This window comes from Eumetopias jubatus, unplaced genomic scaffold (assembly GCF_037043125.1).
Source record: "Eumetopias jubatus isolate StellerSeaLion01/CBP00866 unplaced genomic scaffold, mEumJub1_p1.0 scaffold_3, whole genome shotgun sequence".
NCBI classification, from domain to species: Eukaryota; Metazoa; Chordata; class Mammalia; order Carnivora; family Otariidae; genus Eumetopias; species Eumetopias jubatus.
In genome coordinates, this window is record NW_028274809.1 from 121,434,850 (window position 1) to 121,448,660 (window position 13,811).

General features: G+C 34.1%; 1 protein-coding gene across 1 annotated transcript in view; it reads left to right on the plus strand.

Moving 5' to 3' along the window:
• The window catches only part of PAN3 (poly(A) specific ribonuclease subunit PAN3), a 125,173-nt gene that overhangs the window by 40,590 nt on the left and 70,772 nt on the right, over nt 1-13,811 (plus strand).

Here is a 13,811-nt window from a genome sequence, read left to right on the forward strand (position 1 = left end):
TATCTCAGTCTTTAGTTACTTGCTGAGTTTTAGTGTTAACTTCAGGTGATTTCTAGACTTTAGACCCAAGGAGATGGGATTGTTTGGGCTTTAGAATGGAATGGATTGGAATTTTTAAGGTTAAAACTTAAACCTTCTACTCAGGGTTCCTCAGGACTTTGAAGAGTTCTAGAACTGTGGTGCAGATAAAATGGCATTAGTATGTATACACTGCTTTCTGACCCCCAGACCCACTTCTTTGCTCCTTTATAGCTGCTGTTCTAAACCTTTAACACTGTTCTCAAACCTACTCACCCCTTCTTTGTCACTTTTGAGTAAATGACTTGTGTATTTCACAGGCAGGGAGAAAGGGCATGAGAATGAATTGTCTCATTTGGTAGCTTTCAACCTGTGGGCAGCATTTTCATTCATAACTTTTCTTACTGTTTTTCCTCCTGTCTCAGACAAACGGTTGTTCCTTTACTATGTGCATCAGAATCTCTTTATTACCTCTAACAATTTATTCTATTATTTATCGCTTTTCAGTTTTAGGACATGTCTCCCTCAACAATGATTTCTTTCTCCTAGCTTGTGAACATGCCATGTTTAAGTTTCTTTCACTCTGGGACCCTGGGAGTAAGGAATGCTAACTGAGGAAATGTTCTAGGGTCAATTATGTTTGGGAAACTGCGATAAAATTTGAGAAATGCTTACTACTTATTGTTGCTACCTTTTTATCTTTAATTCATCCCTCAATTCCCATTGTTTTGCCATTCACTTTCACCAGTTCTGTTGAAACTCTTTTTGATAAGGTTACCTATCAAAAGTACCAGTTCTTATTCGATCTCTGATGGGTTTGACATTGTTGACCATTCCTCTTTCTTTGAATTTAGCTCTTAGACTGTTCTTTGTTAGTCTCTTTTGAAGACCTCTTGTCTGTTGCCTTGCCCTCAGGAACTCTCCCAAGCTCTGTCCTTCATTCTGTTCTCATTTATTCCACACAGTGCCCCTCAGGGGTCTCAGCAGATCTTTATTACTTCAGCTATTCCCTATTCATAGTCGACTTTCAGGTCTTTTTTTTTTTTTTTTTTTTTTATCCCCTCAGTCCTTTGCATTCACTCTGAATACTAGCTGCTTCAGAACATTTTCATTTATATGGCATAAGACTTTGAAAATTCATTATGTCTAAAATGAACATCACATCTTTTCCTTTAAACCTGTTTTATTCACACATGTCTGTACAAATTCATTCACAACTATGTGCCTGCTGTCTGTCTTGGTTTTTTATATCACCCAGTTGTCTGACTAGTGAGATTTTCTTGCCACCTCCATCTTCCTTATCTGTCACATCACTCAGCCGCTAGGTTCTATTGATTGGGCTACTTTGAAATTGTCTTCACTTTTAATATTACTGAGTTATAATTTAGGTCTACCTTCATTTCTTATCTGGATTGTTATTATTGTAAGACTGTTACTATCTGGTTTCCTGCTTCTGGTCTTAACTTTCAAACCACTACCTGACTGATTATCTGATCTTGTTTTTTTACCTTTGTCAGTAGAATAAAATTCAGATCCTTCAGAAAGGTATCCAAAGTGTACCTATTGATCTCTCTCCTGTTAAATGCTGTAGACCTACTGAACTATTTGTAGTACCATGAAGAGTACCATGCTCTTTCTGCTTCTTTCTTTGAACACTGTCTTTGAACATTGCTTTGCTTGCTGTGCCCTTTTCTCTATCTTTTGACTCAGCAGACTTGTCTTTTAGGAATCATTTCGGGCATATAGTCTTATGACCTAATTAGTCAGCATTAAGCATTTGTTCACTTTTCCCTAGCACTTATATTGCTCTAATGTATATATAACTTGTCTTAAAGGCTAACAGTATATGGCACACTGTAGATACTTAATATTTTTTGATATCTGGATGTTCTGAGCTCTTGGGATTGCAGAATTAGGTTCAGGGTACATTTACCTGTGAAATGCCCATCTGTGAGCTTCTAGACCACAGTGCCTATGTTTTATAGGTTTTTCTTCTCCACAGTGCCTAGCACAGTATCTTCTATGTATTAGCTATTCAAATAATTGAATGAATGAACCTGGATTAGTGATTATCTGGTGATGAGTATATTTGTCCTGATGGTAGTCCTGAAATTTAATGCTTTGTGCAGTTCCTTAAAATTTTCTTTGGTACAGTTTCATGACAAAAAATATCATTATGGAAAAATGTTTGAAAAATCTTAATATATCTTGAATGTTGTGACTGATATGGCAGGGTTCTTGGTTACAGAGAATGCCTCTAAGTAAATCTTTCTTACTGTGCAATGTGGCAAATAGGTTTCACTATTGTATACCTATGAATAGAAACTGTGCATAGATATAGAAAATAGTTATAACCATATAGTAATTCTTGCCTCTTTGAGATGTTGTGATGGTCTCATTGCCCTGGACTACTCATTAACTGACCTGAAGGGATATTTTTATTTTTTTTAGGGAGAGTAATTTTTTTTTAATCTTTCTTGAGATAATTGACATACAAATAGGTAGAGCAGTATTGAGCTAGGTGATAATGCCTCTGTGACCATTAATGATTACTGCTATTGGGGAACTTGTAACATATAAATAACTTTCGAGTGGAAGAGGAGCAGTTTACCTGTTTTTTGTTTGAAAATGTGTTCTATCCACCACACACAGATTTTGCTTTTTTATATACATTGATTCTATTGGTCTCAATTTAAATATTGCATATTTTATGTGAGTTCTTATGTAACACCATACTGTTCAGTGATGATGATATGCAAAGAAAAGGGAACTGTGTAAGTGACTTTATGATTAACAGTCTTAAACTTTCTTGCAACTTTTTTGTAAAAATATATATACTTAATGGAAAAAAATTCAGATACTATAGAGAAGTACAAAGAAGGAAGCAAATTGCCTCCAGTTTCCTCACCACACAGAGATGACATCTCTCTTAACATTTTAGTGAGCTCTTCAGTTAGCATCCTTTTATATACATGTGCGCGTGTGCACACACATTTTTCCCTCTTTCCCCTTCTTCCCTTTCTCTTAGGCATAAGTACACCATTTTACAGAAATAGCTATTTAGTATAATTGCTGTATTGTAGCCTAATTTTTATTTTATTTTTACTCACTGGACCTCCCTCCCTGGAAATAGAAATATATTAATTCACATGATTTTTAGTGGCTACACGCTATTGTAGGGACCAAAATCCACATAACTGAATCCCTATCAAGAGATATTTTAGTCACTTCCTTTTTTAAAAAACAATAATAAATTTTAAAAAATACATGCAAAACTTAATTTTTTTTACATAGGTGATTTTCTCCTTAGCTCTAGTTCCTAGATGTGGGGGAGTACTAGGGCAGCTTATTTTTCATTTTGTTGCATATTATCAAGCTGTTCTCAAGAACAGTGTTTAGGGTATTACCTATTTATGACAAACTTCATAAAGGATGGACTAATGAGTACTTTTTTTGGAAATTTATGTTTCCATAGTTTCAAGTTATTATATATAATTACTTTTGCTGAGCTTATGAAAATTTTTGTTTAACTCTACCATAATATGAAGCTTATTACTAATTGATTTTCACTTGTAGGTTCTCATGTACTGATGTTACTTTACTCTAAAGATAGCCAAATTATAAACAGGAGAACTTCTGTTTAAAACGAAACTGAAGTGCATCTCTTGGAAGCATTAGTAATCAATTTCTTACATGGTCTTCACCAATTTGACTCTAATTTATTTAGAAATCATATTTCCTCTATTGGGGTGTTTATCAGAGGGCCCAAATTGCTTCAGAAAATTTTCAGATTGAGATACTAGACTAATTTTCACAGTAGTAGTATTTTAGATATTAACTTTTAACTTACAAGGTGAAATTTTGCTGGTCTTAAATGGGTTAGTTTCTGAACAACCCAGAAATTGAGTATATTTTGATAATAAATTTTAAATTGACCATATTTGGATATGCTTGAAATAAGGGGAAATAACAACCCACTAAATTCAAAAAAAGTCTTGTAGAAATGTGAACTTGGAGGGTCTGGTTAGCCATTTGACTTCTTCTTTCCATTTCACCCTGTTCCTCTTTATTCTATATTATTTATGAACACTGAAGATTGGTAAAAATAGCTCTGAATGGGGCTCTTCTTTATGTCCTTGGGTTTCATCTTTTTATGCCTTTATAGATCATTTTATCAAGGCAAAATACTTGCCAGTTCCTGCCTTTTTCCCTCATTTTCAGTATCCCCTCTTTTACCTACCCAAATAATTCACTGGTCTTTGCCCTTGCCAGGAGACAGACAGACAGACAGACACACACACACACACACACACACACACACACACACACCCCTTGGACATAAATCTTTTGAATTAGTCCCAACTGGGCTCTTTTGCTAACTCCAAAGAGAGAAGAATAGTAGTGAAGATGGTATATTGTAGTAGGTTTTAGAAAAAAAGATAAGGCTAAGATTAATATCAACATTTCATATCCTGTTTTTTTTAAATTAATTTAGTCAGGAACAGTGGAGACTTGATCTGTTCAATCTAATTGGATTTCATCAGTAAAGTCATTAAACAAAACTTCCCCTTCTCTTTTCTTCCCACTTTCGCTTCCTCTTTTTCCTCCTCTTCTTCCTTTTCTTTTTTTCTGCTTTTCTCTCTTACTCTCTTTAATCCTCGTTGAAAAATAGAAGATGGATTGGAGTTGAGCAAGATTGGAGTCTAGTTGCTCCATTGGGATGATGTTGCAGTAAACCTGAGTAGAGATGATGGTGGTGTAGACTAGGGCACTGATGGTGACATAGAAATAGTTGAATTTGAGAAATATTTAGGATGTAGAATAGATAATCATGATTTGATGCTTCAAAGATATCTACATTATCAAAAAGATAGTTGTGGTATAATTTATCTGTTTAGGAAAGAGATGATACAGAAAACACAACAAAACTTGAAAAGAAAAACCAACTTAATAGGGAGGTGATAGATTTGTTCACAGATTGTTTGAATTGATAGTTGCAAAGCACCTCTTTGCTAGTGAGTGCCTAAACAAAATGAGGAGTTGGCTAGATTTTATTTATTGATCAAATTAGGGATACCTTGTGTTTTGAAAACATCACTACTAGATTTGTTTTCTGGCCAAGGTGGAAGAATAGGTGTTGGATTTACCCTCCAGAAACAGTTAAAAAACTGAACAAAGTATATGAAATAACAGTTTTCAAGACATTAGGTATCAGACAGTGGAGGACAATCATCCCTGATAGATGGGAAACAAAGGTGAGCCTAGCTTACCTCTTGGAGGGTTTCTAGGCCTGGTGCATGGAACGGGAACTCAGGTGGAGCCTAGTGATCTATTTAATTGAGGAAACCAAACTGGAGGTTCAAAGTTCCCGTTGAGTCTTCAGCTGAGTACTGAGCAGAGGATATGAGTGAAAAGGCTATTTGAGCTGGAAGAAGAAATTCCTAAAAAGATCACAGGAGATAATTCTCAGAGTTCATATAGGACCAACTGTAGTTCCTATTCTCACCAGCCAAAATGGAAAACATCATGATTTATGAAGCACCAGTAACATAATGGGAAGTCTTTTGCCTAGTAGTGGGGCCAAATTATTGTCTTAAAATAAATGCTGCCCTGGCCCTTCCTGATGAAATTTAAAAGCAAGATCTGAAGGATCAGACTACCTTTTAAGCAGTTTATGATGGAGAACAAAGCTCAAGAATTTTTATAGGAATGTTAAAAAAAAATACCCAATACCCAACAAGATAAAAGTAGCAATATTTGGCATCTAATAAAAAATTAGTAGACATGCAAAGACTACTTGTGAGTCTGAAATAATTTTTTAAAAAAGCAAAATAAACACTTCTTTCAAACATACAAGAGTTGAAGGATTCACCACCAGCAGATGTGTACTTCAGTAGATATTAAAGGAAGTATTTTAAGCAGAAGGAAAACAAAAGCCTGTGGAAATCAGAATCTATACAAAGAGATGATCACTGGGAACAGATACTCCATGAGTAAATATAAGAAACTTTCCCCCTTAGTTAAGTCTCTTTGAAAAATACTTGTTCAAAGCAAAAATAATAACAACCTCTTATTAGGTTTATAACATAATAGATTTAAAATATGTATTGACAATAGCACAAAGTCTGGGAGAGGAGAAATGGAAGTATAATATTGTAAGCTTGCTATACTATATGTGAAGTAGTGTAAGACAATTACAGTTGGGTGTTAGGAACTGAATTTTGTCTCCCCTAAATACATATGTTTAAGCCCTAACCCTTAATGTGACTGTATTTGGAAATAGGACCTTTAAAGAAATAATTAAGGTTAAATGTGGTCATAAAGGATGGGGCCCTAATCCAGTATGACTGATGTCCTTAGAAGACAAAGAAATAACCAGTGGTGCACGGGCACAGAGAAAAGGCCTGTTGCTGTGAGGGCACAGCAAGAAGTTCGCTGTCTGCAAGCCAAGGAGAGAGGCCTCAGGGGAAACCACGTCTGCTGGTACCTTGATCCTAGACTCTTACCTTCTAGAACTGTGAGAAAATAAATTTCTGTTGTTTAAACTGCTCCGTATATGGTATTTTGTTATGACCCTAGCAGACTAAGATAGTTGGTGATAAGTTAAATATATATACATATATATTATAAAACTTAAGGCAGCCACTGTAATAACACAACAGAGAGTTACAGCTAATAAGCTGAGAGAAGAAATAAAAAGAAATTTTAAAAATCAGTTAATTCCAGAAGAAGGCAGGAAAAGGAAAAGGGGAACAAAGAACAAAGAGAACAAATAGAAAAGTAGCAAGATAGTAGTTTTGAATCTACCCATATTAATAATCACATTAAATGTAAATAGCCTAAATGTCCCAATAAGAAGGCAGAGATTTTCAGATTGGATTTAAAAAAAAAAAAGAGCAAGATCCAACTATATGAAACTGACAAAAACCCCACTTTAAACATAAAGCCACAAATAGGTTTAAAGTTATACCATGCACTAGTCAGAAAAGACTTGGGTGTGTGTGTATTACTAGTATCATACACCATATATAATAGTATGTATACTATAATATATAGTTTAATTATAGTAATATACTACTGCATATTATCAGTCTATACATAGTGTGTATGTATGTGTGTGTGTGTGTGTGTGTGTATAATATGTAGATAGATAGATGGATAGTGTAGTAATACAGTTGGTTCTGGAACAGTGTAGGGGTTAGGGTGATAACCCCCCATGCATTTGAAAATCTTTGTATAATGGAGTGCCTGGGTAGCTCAATCGGTTAAGCGTCTGCCTTCGGCTCAGGTCATGATCCCTGGGTCCTGGGATCGAGTCCCATGTCGGGCTCTTTGCTCCATGGGAGCCTGCTTCTCCCACGCCCTGCCACTCCCCCTGCTTGTTCTCTCTCTCTGTCAAATAAATAAATAAAATCTTTAAAAAAAAAATCTTTGTATAACTTTTGACTACCCCAGAACTTAATGACTGGTAGCCTTCTGTTGACTGGAAGCCATACTGATTATATAAACATTGGATTAACACACATTTTGTATGTTATATGTATTATATACTATATTCTTACAATAAAGTAAGCTAGAGAAAAGAAAATAATAAAATCAAAAGAGAAAATGCACTTATAGGTACTGTACTGTATCGAAAAAATCTGTGTAAGTAATCTTGCACAGTTCAAACCCATGGTTATTCAAGAGTCAACTGTATATATAGTACACTGATATATACTGTATAAATAATATACCTGAGGTAGTTGTATTTACATCAGACAAAGTAGGTGTCAGAGCAGAGAATATTATCAGGAACAAAGAGAATTATTTGATAAAGGGACGTTCATTAGGAGCATGGATGTAGCATTCTTCAGTGTGTATGTACCTAATAATAGGGTTAAAATATGAATATATGAGACAAAGACTAATAAGTTGCAAGGAGAAGAAGTAGACAGACAGTGATAGGGATTTCAGTACTCCTCAGTAGTGGAGGGAGACAAAAACAGTAAGAATATAGGAGATTTGAACAACTCTATCAATTTGACTTTTATGGAAAACTCTGCCCCCAAACAACCAAATTCATATTCTTTTTAAGTGCACATAAAACATTGACTTAGACCAATTCTGGGTCATGGAACAAGTCTTAATAAATTTATAAAAGGATTCAGGTCAGACAGATATGTTCTCTGACCACAATGTAATTAAGATAGAAATCAGTAACAAAGATTTTTGGAGAATCTTCAAGTATTTGGAAGCCAAATAACACACTTCTAAATTATATGTGAGTCAAAGAAGAAATAGGGAAAGCAGAAAGTATTTTGAATTGAATGAAAATGAAGACATGTCTAAAGTTGTGGGATGCTGTAAAAACAGTAATGAGGGAGATTTATAGCACTAAATGCTTATAGTAGAAAAGAAGAAATGTTCTTAGGTCAGTGACCTCAGCTTCTACCTTAGGAAACTAGACAAAGAAGAACAAATGCAGCCCAAATTTGGCCCCCCAAAGATTACTTCATGTCCTAATCTCTGGAACTTGTGACTTCTACCTTATTTAGACAGTCTTTACAGATGTAATTAAGTTAAGGATTTGGAGATATCTTCCTGCATTACCTAAGTGGGCCCAGAATAACGGCAAGTGTCCTGGTAAGACAGAGGCAGAGGGAGATTATACACAGGAAAAGGTGATATGAGGACAGAGACTAGAAACAAGTGATGTGGTACAAGCCAAGGAATCTCAAGAGAATGCTGGCAGTTACCATAAGCTAGGAGAGAAGCATAGAATGGATTCTGCTCCAGGCATTTGTACCACCAACTTAATTTCGAACTTATGGTGTCCAAAAAGTAGAAGAGCATACATGTCTGTTGTTTTAAGCCATCAAGTTTTTGGTAATTTGTTACCAGAAAACTGGTACATATGTACTAGCAACAAATAATAGTACATTGAAATTTTTAAAATTATGTAATTTATGATATCAGAAATATAAAATAGGGATCAATCTGACAAAGGTCTGAGAGTCTGTAATTGGAAACTTTGAAACATTCCTGAGAGGAATTAAAGAAGACCTAAATAAATGGAGACAGGTATCATGTTCATGGATCTGAAGACTCCATTAAGATGTTGATTCTTACCAAGTTGATCTAAAGATTTGTGTAATCTCAAATAAGTAGTTGATTTTCATCAAAGTAGCAAAGGCTATTCAGTGGAGGAAAAATGATCTGTTTAGCAAACAGTGCTAGAATAATTGAGTATATGCAAAAAATATTAGACCCATACCTCACACTTTATAAAATTAACTCAGAGTGGAACTTAGACCTACATGTAAAACATGAAACCACAAAATTTATAGAAGAAAACGCATAATATCTGTGACCTTTGGTTAGACAGGTATTTCTTAGATGCAACACCAAATACATGACTCTTAAACATTTTTATAAACTGCACTACATCAAAATTTAAGAACTTCAGTTCTTTGAAAGATACTGTTAAGACAGTGAAAAGACAAATTATAGACCTGGAGAAAATATTTGTATATCACATATCTGACAAAGGACTTCTATCCCAAACTGTCAAAATTCCATAATAAAAAAATCCAATAAAAATGGTCAACAAGTGTGAACAGATATTTCGTGATAGAAAACACAGAGTGGCAAATAAGTCATTTGGGAAATGCAAAATAAAACCACATTGAGATACTACTACACATGTATTAAAATGTCTAAAATATAAAAGTCCGACCAAAGCACATGTCCCTGAGTACATAGAGCAACTTGATCTCTCCACAGAGTACTGGTGGACATATTAAAATAGTACAACCACTTTGTGAAACAGCTTACCAATCTTTTAAAAGGATTATATATATACATACCATATATATCCAAGCCATTTTCCAACAGTAATGAAACATATCCACACAAAGACTTGTACCTGGTTCTTTGCAACTTTGTTTTTAATAGCCAAAAACTGGAAACGACCTTTGTCCGTCAGGTGGAAAGATAAACAAGTTGTGGTATATTGATGTTATTGACTATTCATCAATTAAAAAGAATGCAGTATTGATAAGAACCAGTGACATTAATGAATCTTAATGTTGCCAAGTGAAAGAAGCTGGGTAAAAAACCAGCGCATAAATATGTATGTAAGATTCATTCATATTATTCTAGAAAATGCAGATTAATCTGTAGTGACAGAAAGCTGATCTGTGGTTTCCTCAAGACCGAAGTAGGGGAGTAGAGAGGAATGTTAGGGAGGTACTTGAAAGAAGCTTGTGGCAACTTTTTGGCATGATGTATATATTCATTATCTTGATTTGGGTAATGGTTTCTTGGTTGTCTACCTATGACCAGAGTTATCAAAGTTTACATTTTAAATATGTGTGGCTTATTTATATGTCAATTGTATCTAAATAAAGCTGTTAAGAAAAAGTTAGCAGGTTAGGTTTCATTCGGAGAGTAGAAAGATTACTGATAGCAACTTAAGCCATTAAGACAGGTAAAGTAAGTTGAGCTCATCATAAGGATCTTTACCATGGAAGGTCTTTAATGGGTTTTATGGGTTTATTATGTGATTTTTAAAAACCTGAACAATACTCAAGAACATTAATGGTTTCTCAGTGTCACCTTAAGACAACTTTTTCTTACAGACCTTTTTGACATATTTGCAGTGAAATATTACATAAGACTTTATTATATTTTCATTTAATGCAAACTTCCTGTTTTTCTGCTTAATTTTAAAAACATATTTAATGGTTGTACTTTTTATTTTGTTGCACTGTTTATTAAATCAGTCCCTTAATTTATGGGACTAATTTATTGTGGTCTTAAATAAAGTGTTCTGTTTGTAGTGGAGTCCAGCAGAGTATTAAATACTAATTTTACTTTAAAAGTAACAGTTTCCATGGAATCATGTAATAGTAGAAAAGCATAAAATAGTGTTAAACCTGAGTTAGAAACCTCATCAGAAAATTACTTCATTTGTAAAAAACCCTATCGGATAGGAAATACTCTGTCATTTTGGTTGGGTGAGATATCTACATTGAAATTTTAATTATTAAGTATAATAACAGTGACAACAGTGCTTTTTAAACTAAGTATTAGGACTTTTGCTTTAGTCTGTTTCTGTTTAGAGAGTACAGGTCGGTATCATAGCTAAATGTTGGGGGATGGTGTCAATTTATAAAAAGCACTTGGTTGTTTTTGGCATGCAAGTTGTAGTGTAAATTTAAGTGTATGAGAACCCAAAACTCTGTTTTTATTGATAAATTCTCCCAAAGTGAATGTCTATTACTTGACATGAATAAACATTGATTTTTTTTCAAACATGCACGTAGAGCTGTTTAAGGAATGCTGAAAATTAGGATTTAAAATATAAATACTAGAATAGAAATAGAAATTATGAATATAAATATAATTACCTGTATATGAAATAACAAATATAATACTATAGGAACATAACTAGATAGTTATGCAAGGATTATTATTATTTTTTTAAAAGATTTTATTTATTTATTTGACAGAGAGAGACACAGCGAGAGAGGGAACACAAGCAGGGGGAGTGGGAGAGGGAGAAGCAGGCTTCCCGCCAGCAGGGAGCCCGACATGGGGCTCGATCCCAGGACCCGATGTGGGGCTCGATCCCAGGACCCTGGGATCATGACCTGAACTGAAGGCAGACGCTTAACGACTGAGCCACCCAGGCACCCCTATAGTTATGTAAGGATTATGAAAATCACAGGGCAGGAGTAATAAAACTTTTTATTCCATTCTCTTTAGGGGTGTTGAAGTTAGATAGAAAATTTATATAACCCAAGTCCTTGAGTCTTCTTTCTAGATATAACCTTCACCTCCTAAAGCTAAAAGAAATTGATTACTTTGTGATGAACATATATTTCATTTTAATATTATATACTGGTTTTAGTTAACTGGTTTTGGCTTATTTTTCAAGAAATTGTTCTTTTTAACATGTTAAAGGTGTGTGCCTCTACTATTTTGTTACTTTATAAAGTCCGTATTTATATTTTAAACCAAAAAATTTAAAGTCATTTTAAGAATGTATCTTTTAATTGTAGTTATTATTTTAAATAATTGTATCATAAAAAGTATTCTCATTATTATAATTGTTAATTATTACTTTAAATATTTCTGATAGTTCTCTAATCTGGCTAGGTAATAATAGGAGAATTTGTATTACCTGTTAATAATAGCTCTACTCTTTTATTCCTAGATTTTGTTTGTTTTGTGTTGTACCTAAATCCTGTGTAATTGTTTTTTCTGCCATTTAAATCCATTTACTTTTTCTCTAATCTCAAATACCGAGAGTTGAATAAAATAAACTCCTAAACCATCCACTCAAGGGAAATGCTTTGCCATCTTAAATCAGGAAAGAGAAAGGAGGGAGGATTTTAGGCTTCTCTTTTCACTTCTTAACCAAAATTCACTGTTGGGTAGGTTTTTTGCATCTTTGGTTGTTGAATCTGTAAAGGTTGCTGTTTAGCGTGTAAATTTTCATAGTTACATTAATTTTAATAACCTAATAAATTTGGCAGTTCTTTATAATTTATTATAATGATATTTTATATATGATTTTTTGGGGAATGGTGGAATAGACTTTTCCCTCCTTTTTCTCCTTTATAGGATCCTTTAAAGTAGGCTTTCAAATTAATTTAAAATAGATTTAATTTAGAGTAGCTCAGCTTTGAAATCAGATAGTCTGTTAGTCACAGTAAATATAAGATATAACTGACATGGAAAATGAGTAATACCTGATTCTCAGGAATATGCTACTAAAATTTTTTGTATACACATATAATTTTCTTTGTCTAAATTTGCTGTTTTGTAGTTATCTTGTAATCCTGAAGTCTCCATCCCTCCTAGGCACTCTGGAGTCTTACCAAGATACTGATTACTTTTATCTTGACTCTCATCTTCTAAAATAGATTTTTTTTTTTAGAGATTTTATTTATTTGTTTGACAGAGAGAGCGAGAGCAGGAACACAAGCGGGGGGGGGGAAGTGGGAGAGGGAGAAGCAGGCTTCCCGCGGAGCAGGGAGCAGGGAGCCTGATGAGGGGCTCAATCCCAGGGATCATGACCTGAGCCGAAGGCAGACGCTTAACGACTGAGGCACCCAGGCGCACCTTCTAAAATAGATTTAAGATTAACTGAAACACATTGGGTTAGCTCTGAAGTGATCCTGTTAGTAGCCATTTGTTCCCTTAGAACTAGGGATTAGTATATCAGTAAAATGCATGGACTTATTTTTCTAGAAATTTTCACACATATTAAGGAATTGACCATACCTTTATAGAACATACCACGATTTTTGAAAACTTTAGAATTTGGAAGGGTTTAAAATAGATACACACACACACACACACACAGAAAAGTAATAGAAGATAATTTTTTTTTCTCTTTGGAAAATATATTTTGGATCAGGCCTGGAATTTTTTTTTTTCTGAATTTCATGTCTTAGATGTGACAGTTAAAGAGATTTCATTACTTTAGTATATTTTCATTAAGCCCAGGTTAACATTTCTTCTACATTTTATTAACTTTATATTTAACATTAGCTGGTATGTAATTGGTAAACTCTCATTTGTTGTAGAGTTTAAATTGAGGTCAGCCTATTGCCTTATAATCTTCTAAATCTAATAATTTGAATTCTAATTTGGCAGTGTAGAGTGGTGTTCATATTGAATCAGGGAAGTTTTTCTCGGGTTGTACAGGAATTAGTTCATCTTATTTTCTGCCTTCTGTGGAAATGCATTTTTACATTCTAATGATTGGTTCTAAAAGACTTTTTAAGTGATTAAATGCT